Genomic DNA, 9,250 nt, shown 5'->3' with positions numbered 1-9,250 from the left:
CACTGATTTTGTTGAAGAAAAGACATAAGCATAATAAGGAAGACAAAGCGTTTTTGCTAGTTGAGTTAAGGACAGCTATACAGAGAGATTCCTAACTTGCTTTTGTGTACCCATGTGTTACAACCCATGTTGATTCAACTCCAACTGATCCCCTGCTCATGATAACCTGTTGTTTTAAGGTTTCTGTATTAGTTCCTCTGAGTGGGGACATCAAACACTTTCATGTTTTGGTTTTTCTACCTATTCCTATATCTCCTGTATGTGCTCTCCCCTTGTCACATGATCCAAGTCCAACCACATTGCTGCATTTGCCCTGGATCTAAAGTCCACATATGAGGGAGAACATACGATTTTTGGTCTTCTGAGCTTGGCTGACCTCACTCAGAATGATGTTCTCCAGTTCCATCCATTTGCCTGCAAATGATAAGATTTCATTCTTCTTCATGGCTGAGTAAAATTCCATTGTGTACAAGTACCACATTTTCTTGATCCATTCATCAGTAGTGGGGCATCTTGGTTGTTTCCATAACTTGGTTATTGAGAATAGCACTGCAAAAAACATGGGTGTGCAGGTGTCTCTGGAGTAATCTGTGTCACATTCCTTTGGGTATATCCCCAGGAGTGGGATTGCTGGATCATATGGCAGATCTATGTTTAGATTTTTAAGAAGTCTCCATATTTTTTTCCAAAGTGGTTGTACCAGCTTGCATTCTCACCAGCAGTGGATTAGGGTTCCTTTTTCCCCACATCCTCGCCAACACATGTTGTTGGTGGTGTTTTTGATGATGGCTATTCTAACAGGGGTGAGGTGGAATCTTAGTGTGGTTTTGATTTGCATTTCCTTTATGGCTAGAGATGGTGAGCATTTTTTCATGTGTTCTTTTGCCATTTGAATTTCTTCTTTTGAGAAAGTTCTGTTTAGTTCAGTTGCCCATTTTTTAATTGGTCCATTGATTTTAGGAGAGTTTAGTTTCTTAAGTTCCCTGTATATTCTGGTTATCAGTCCTTTGTCTGATGTGTAGCTGGCAAATATTTTCTCCCACTCTGTGGGTGGTCTCTTCAGTTTAGAGACCACTTCTTTTGTTGTGCAGAAGCTTTTTAATTTTATGAAGTCCCATTTGTCCATCCTTTCTCTTAGTTGCTGGGCTGCTGGGGTTTTATTGAGGAAGTCCTTGCCTATACCTATTAGTTCCAGAGTGTTTCCTGCTCCTTCCTTTAGTAACTTGAGTTTCAGGTCTGATATTTAGGTCCTTGATCCATTTTGAGTTGATACTAGTACAGGGTGATAAATATGGATCTAGTTTCAGTTGTTTTGCAGGCAGATAGCCACTTTTCCCAGCAACATTTGTTGAAGAGGCTGTTTTTTCTCCATTGTATGTTTTTGAAAACTTTGTCAAAAATGAGGTGGGTATAGTTGTGTGGATTCATATCCGGGTCCTCTGTTCTGTTCCACTGGTCTTCATGTCTGTTTTTGTGCCAGTACCATGCTGTTTTTATTGCTATTGCTTTGTAATATAGTTTGAAGTCGAGTATTGTGATATCTCCAGCATTGCTCTTTTTGCTGAGTATTGCCTTGGCTATTTGCGGTCTCTTGTGTTTCCAAATGAATTTTAGGGTAGATTTTTCAATCTCTGTGATGAAAATCATTGGGATTTTGATGGGAATTGCATTAAACATGTCGATTGCTTTTGGTAGTATAGCCATTTTTACTATGTTGATTCTATTGATCCATGAGCACAGGAGATCATTCCATCTTCTGTAGTCATCCTCGATCTCTTTCTTCAGGAGTTTGTAATTCTCCTTGTAGAGGTCATTCACATCTTTGTTAAATTTACTCCTAGGTATTTGATTTTTTTTTTTGAGGCTATTGTGAATGGAATTGTTTCCATATATTCCTTCTCAGTTTGGAACCCAGCTCTTGTTTTTCATTTTTAAAGGTATTTTTTAATTGGTTCTTTTCTTACAGCTGACTGCTCATATTGCATAATGGTTTCAAAGTTTTTACTTTGAAATAATTGATTTGCTAAATAATTTTTAGATTCACTAAAGCATCACAAAGAACAAACATCTTCTGTGTTGCTGTTTTGTTTTGTTTTTGAGTCACTGACCTCAAACTCACAATCCTCCTGCCTCCACCTCCCCAGTGTATACACCACATCTGGCTTGCATGTATCTTTTATCCAGTTGCCCCTGGTGCTAGCATCTTACCTAACCAAGGTACAGTTATCAAAACTAGGAAGTTAATGCTGGCACAACACTGCTAACAAAACTAAAGCTTTACTCAGATTTCACCAGCCTCTTACTCATGTGCTTTTTGTGTTCCGGGGGATAAATTTGGGTCTCAAATTGTACTTAATTACCATGTCTCATTAGTCCCTCCATACTGTGACAATTCCTTAGTCTTCTCTAGTCTCTCATGAACACTTAAAAAGAGTACTGACCAGTTTTGTGTCAGTCTGATTCCTTCTCATGATTAGGTTGAGTCTATAAATTTGGGGGAAGAAGACCACAGGACCCCCCTGAGTGCAGGATGTCAGTATATCTTACTACTGGTGATGTTAACATTTAAGTATTTGTTTGAGGTGGTGCTGACAGGTTTTTCCACTATACACATTCATTTCCCTTTGTAGTTAATATATATTTTAAGGGGAGAAACTGAAAGTGTGGAAACAACCTATTGTTTAACTTATTGTTAAAACTTTGCCCACTAAAAAGCAATTATACCAGCAGCAATATTGTTGGGGTGTTCTGATTATTTCTTATTCCCCTCTTCCTTCTAAATCTAATTTATTATTCACAATCTTCTTTAAGGAACAGTTGTCTCTTCTCCTTAATTTGTTTATGTAATTAATCATTTATTTATATCACCAACAACCTCATAGATGTTTATTTTAGACTATGGGTTGTAACCCAAACTTAGGGCTTTTCATTTTCATTTTGCTATTCATATTGTACAACCATTGAGAACTACGGGACACAACCCCACCATTATTTTTTTTTAATACTTCCTTATTTTGGCATGGAAAGGTACTCCAGGATCATCTTGTATTTTTCCCTAGAATCAACCACTTCCCCAAAGAACTTTGGCTTTTTTTACATTGGAAAACAGGATTTAGAAACCAAGATCTGGGCCTCAGGTGTGTTCATTGCCACTGGGATGTCACTGTTTCCTGACTCTCTAAGTGGACAGAACTGGAAAATGCATGCGTTCTGCAGTATCTCTCTATACTCATAGTAAAAGAAAACATGAGTTCATACTGATGCCTTGGATTCCAATCTAGCACAACAGGACTCATTCCAATATTCCTTCTTTGTGCTATAAACTTTTTCTCCAGCATTGACAAACTTAACTATCATTATGTATCTATAGTATATTTATTTATTTGTTCAAGCCTAGAATATACATAAAGTAGTTTAGAATCCTGTAAGAAACAAATTTGCCAGCTAGACTATCTTTTTTTTTTTTTTTTTTTTCGCAGTCCTGGAGTTTGAACTCAAATTCTACACCTTGAACCATTCCACCAGCCCTTTTTTTATCTTGGGTATTTTTAAGATAGGGTCTCCTGAACTGTTTGCCCAGGCTGACTTTGAATTGCAATCCTCCTGATCTCTGCTTCCTGAGTAGCTAGGATTACAGGTGTGAGCCACTGGCACCTGGCTGCTATCTTGGTTTTACTTAGTTCTTTTTATCTTTTCTTTTCACAGCTCTAGGGATTGAACCCAGGCCTGTGCATGCTGGTCAAGTGCTGCACTGCCAAGTTACATCTCCAGCCAGTGAGTTACATACCCAGCTCCAAGGTTTTTCTATCTTTAGGATTACAATATCTACTCAATACACTGTTTTTCAAAGTGACTTAAGTCATTTCCTTTCTTCCCCTAGTCTTCTTTTTGATCATCTCTAAAAACCAACTGCTGTTTTTCTTAATTTATCTCTATTGTTTTTGTTTTCAGTTTCACTGATTACTGTCCTTTTTATATCATTCCTTCCATTGCTTGGGCTTTCTTTGCTCTTGTTTCTCTAGTTTCTTGTAGTAGAAACTTGGATTACTAATTTGACATCTGTTTTGTTTTCTTTGGGAGGAGCGGTACTGGGGCCTCATGCTTGCTTGGCAGGCAGACACTCTACCTCTTGAGCCACACCTGCAGCCTTTTTTTGTTTTCTTATATAAATTATTTCATGCTATAAATTTCCCCTAAGCACTGTTTTACCTGCATTCCACAAAAATATGCAGTTCAAAATATTTCTCAATTCCAAGCCAAGTATGGTGGTTCACACCTATAATCCCAGCATTCAGGAGGCTAAGTCAAGAGGATCAAGAGTTCCAGGGCATCTGGGCATGGGTAGCAAACACCTGTATTCCTAGCTACTTGGAAGGCTGGAAATTGAGATGGAGGTTTGAGGCCAGTCCAGGAAAATAGTTTTCAAGACTCCATCTCCAAAACAACCAGTGCAAAATAGACTGGAGTGTGGCTCAAGTGGTAGAGCACTTGCTTTGCCAGGGTGAAGACTTGAGTTCAAACTTCAGTCCCACCAAAAACAAAAAAGAGAGAGTTTCAGGACAGCTTGAGCTGCACAGTGAGACCTTATCTCAAAACAAACAGACAAACAAACAAAATATGTGTTACATATTTTTTTTCAGTTTCCCTTGAGACTTTCTTTTCAACCCAGGGATTAAAATAGTCTAGATTTTCCAGCTTTCTTTACTTAATTTCTAGTTCAATTGTGAGAACATACTTTTCATGGTTTCTAGTCATGTAAATTTATTATTTTGCTTTTGTCTTTGTAACATGGTTTGACTGCAAAGTTGCTGTGTACCCTGGCTAGCCTTAAACTCACCATCCTTCTGCCTCAGCCTATTGGGTGCTGGCATGACAGCGTGAGCTACCATGCTGGTCTTACTTGCTGATTTTCTACTTCCTTGATCTATCAATTACTGATTAAGGAATATTGACATTAACAATGAGTGTAGGCTAATCTGTTTCTTCTTTCACATCTATCAGCTTTTGCATTGTGCACCTCAAAACTCTGTTTTAAATAATACAGATGTAGGATTGTCACGTATAGTTGGGCAACTCATTCTTTTGTTAGTATGTAAGCATCCCTCCTTGTCCCTGGTAATATTCCTCACTCTGAAGTCTACTTTGGCTGACGTTAAGTAGCTATTATATTTTCTTTGTTTTTTTGGCTGTTGTTTGTTTGTGTAGTGCTTACATGGTTAGTCTTTCCTCATTCTATTACTTTTAACCTACCTATGTTTTTTGGATTTTGTGTGTGTGTGTGTGTGTGTGTGTGTGTGTGTGTGTGTGTGTGTGTGTGTGTATGTGCTAGAGATGAAACCTAGGGCTTCCTGTATGCTATCACTGAGCTCTGAGCTATATCCCTAGCCCGGTTGTTATTTATTTGTTTTTGTTCGTTTGTTTTGGCAGTGCTGGGGTTTGAATTCAGGGTCTTGTGCTTGCTAAGCAGACATTCTACCACTTATGGCATGTCCCCAGCCCTCTTAGTCCCCTTTTTTAGATTTAAAGTATATTTCTTGTGGATGATATATAATTAATTCTTGCTTTGTTTTGTTTTGACACAGGGTGTTGCCATGCTGCCCAGCAGGCCTGGAGCCTACTTGGTCATGGTGAATAATCTTTTTAATGTGTTGTTGAATGCGGTTTGCATTATTTTGTTGAGGATTTTTGCATCAATGTTCATCAAGGAGATTGGCCTATAGTTCTCCTTTTTGGAGGTGTCTTTGCCTGGTTTTGGGATAAGTGTAATACTGGCTTCATAAAATGTGTTATGCAGTTTTCCTTCCCTTTCTATTTCGTGGAACAGTTTAAGGAGGGTTGGTATCAGTTCTTCTTTAAAGGTCTGAAAGAATTCAGCAGAGAATCCATCAGGTACTGGACTTTTCTTTTTGGGAAGACTCTTGATTGCTGCTTCAATTTCATTTTGTGTTATAGATCTATTCAGGTGATTAATTTCCTCTTGGTTCAGTTTTGGATGATTATATGTGTCTAGAAATCTGTCCATTTCTTTAAAATTTTCAAATTTATTTGAATATAGGTTCTCAAAGTAGTCTCTGATGATTTCCTGGACTTCCATGGTGTTTGTTGTTATCTCCCCTTTTACATTCCTATTCTACTAATTTGGGTTTTTTCTCTCCTCATTTTAGTCAGGTTTGCCAGGGGTCTATCGATCTTGTTTATTTTTTCAAAGAACCAACTTTTTGTTTCATTAATTCTTTGTATGGTTTTTTTGGTTTCTATTTCATTGATTTCAGCTCTTATTTTTATTATTTCTCTCCTTCTATTTGTTTTGGGATTTACTTGTTCTTGTTTTTCTAGGAGTTTGAGATGTATCATTAGATCATTGATTTGGGATCTTTCAATCTTTTTAATATATGCACTCATGGCTATAAACTTTCCTCTCAAGACTGCCTTAGCTGTGTCCCATAGGTTCCGGTAGGTTGTGTTTTCATTTTCATTTACTTCCAGGAACTTTTTAATTTCCTCTTTTATTTCATCAATGACCCATTGTTCATTAAGTAATGAGTTATTTAGTTTCCAGCTGTTTGCAAGTTTTTTGTCTTTACTTTTGTTGTTGAGTTCTAGTTTTATTGCATTGTGATCAGATAGTATGCACGGTATAATATCTATTTTCTTATATTTGCTGAGGCTTGCTTTGTGCCCTAAGATATGATCTATTTTGGAGAAGGTTCCATGGGCTGCTGAGAAGAATGTATATTGTGTAGAAGTTGGATGAAATGTTCTGTAGACATCAATTAGGTCCATTTGATCTATTGTATATTTTAGATCTAGGATTTCTTTATTGATTTTTTGTTTGGATGACCTATCTATTGATGATAACAGGGTGTTAAAGTTTCCCACGACCACTGTGTTGGAGTTAATATATGCTTTTAGGTCTTTCTGGGTATGTTTGATGAAATTGGGTGCATTGACATTGGGTGCATACAGGTTGATAATTATTATTTCCTTTTGGTCTATTTCCCCTTTTATTAGTATGGAATGTCCTTCTTTATCTCGTTTGATCAATGTAGGTTTGAAATCTACTTTGTCAGAGATAAGTATTGCTACTCCTGCCTGTTTTGGGGGGCCATTGGCTTGGTAAATCTTCTTCCAGCGTTTCATCCTAAGCATATGCTTATTTCTGTTGGTGAGATGGGTCTCCTGTAAGCAACAAATTGTTGGATCTTCCTTTTTAATCCATTTCGTCAAGCAGTGCCTTTTGATGGGTGAATTAAGTCTGTTAACATTAAGTGTTAGTACCGATAGGTACGTGGTGATTCCTGTCATTTAGTTGTCTTAGTTGTTTGAAGGTTTGATTGTGTGTACTTAAGTTGAAGTTACTCTCTACTTTCTTGCTTTTTCTTTTCCTATAGTTTGGTGCTGCCTGTCCTTTCATGGTTATGTTGGGTTTCACTTTCTGTGTGCAGAATCCCTTGAAGAATCTTTTGTAGTGGTGGCTTTGTGGTCACATATTGTTTTAGTTTCTGCTTATCATGGAAGACTTTTATTGCTCCATGTATTTTGAATGATAGTTTTGCTGGGTAGAGTATCCTGGGGTTGAAGTTATTTTCATTCAGTGCCCGGAAGATCTCACCCCACGCTCTTCTTGCTTTTAATGTTTCTGTTGAGAAGTCTGCTGTGATTTTGATGGGTTATCCTTTGTATGTTATTTGTTTTTTCTCTCTTACAGCCTTTAATATTCTTTCCCTAGTTTCTGTACTTGTTGTCTTAATGATGATATGTCATGGGGTAGTTCTATTTTGAATTGGTCTATTTGGTCTCCTGGAGGCCTCTTGCATCTGTATGGGAGTATCTTTCTCTAGATTTGGGAAATTTTCTGTTATTATTTTGTTGAATATATTACACATTCCCTTCGCTTGCACCTCTTCTTCTTCGATGCCCATGATTCTCAGATTTGGTCTTTTGATGGAGTCGGTGAGTTCTTGCATTTTCTTTTCACAGGTCTTGAGTTGTTTAATTAATAGTTCTTCGGTTTTTCCTTTAATTGCCATTTCATCTTCGAGTTCTGAGATTCTGTCTTCTGTTTGTTCTATTCTGCTGGATTGGCTTTCCATTTTGTTTTGCAATTCTATTTCATTCTTTTTTCTGAGGTTTTCCATATCCTGGGTCATTTCCTCTTTAATGTTGTCTATTTTTGTCCTGAGTTCATTTATCTGTTTATTAATCGTGTTCTCTGTTTCACTTTGGTGTTTATACGGTGCTTCTATGGTTTCCTTTATTTCTTCTTTTGCTTTTTCAAATTCTCTATTTTTGTTGTCTTGGAATTTCTTGAGTGTCTCCTGTACATTTTGGTTGACCATTTTCAGTATCATCTCTATGAAATTCTTATTGATTTCCTGTGGGATTTCTTCTTTTAGATTGTTCTTGTTGGCTCCATTGGGTTCTTTGGCATAGTTTATCTTCATCTTGTTGGAGTCTGGATCTGAGTATCTGTTTTCTTCATTTCCCTCTGGTTCCTGTACTAATTTTTTGCTGTGGGGAAACTGGTTTCCCTGTTTTTTCTGTCTCCCGTCATTGCCCTTGGTGTTATTATTGTCCCTGTACTGTGTGCAGTTAAGTATTTTCTGGCTTGTAATAATAGCACTGGTGATATTTAGAATGGTAGGTTGAGAGGGGATGGAAAGCAAAGAAGTACAGGAAAAGGGATAAACAAATAATCAAGTAGAAAAAAAAACGAAGAAACAAACAAAAAAGTTTCAAAGGTATAAACAGGGAGAGACAGTGTACTAATCAACTGTAAGCTGAAAAGGCATTAGAGAGACAGAGAGAGGATTGAAAATAAAAAATAAAAAAGAGTAAAGATAAGAATAAAAGTAAAAAATAAGTAAATGAAAGAAAAAATATATATATATATAAAATAAAATAAAACAAAATAAAAAATAAAAACCTCCAAGTTCAAATGCAATGAAATCTCAGTCTTAATAATTTTGGTGTTCGTCCCTCAGCCTGCAATCCTGGAGATGGTGCCTCAGATGTTGTTCTTTTTTTTTTTTTTTTTTTTTCAGATGCTGTTCTGTAGTTGTCTCATCAAAGGAGAGACATAAAGTAGAACAAAACTACACACACACACACACACACACACACAAAGCCCACCAAGTGTCCCAAGTTCAAATGCAATACAGTTTCAGTAAGTTTTTCAGCATGCAGGTGTAGTTCGGTTGTTTTCTCATCAAAGATAGGGAGAGAGAAAAAAAAGAGTCTGGAGACAGTT

The sequence above is a fragment of the Castor canadensis genome, chromosome 5 (genome assembly GCF_047511655.1).
Source record: "Castor canadensis chromosome 5, mCasCan1.hap1v2, whole genome shotgun sequence".
Lineage (NCBI taxonomy): Eukaryota > Metazoa > Chordata > Mammalia > Rodentia > Castoridae > Castor > Castor canadensis.
The sequence above is the reverse complement of the archived record's forward strand: the minus strand, read 5'-3'. Positions refer to the sequence as shown.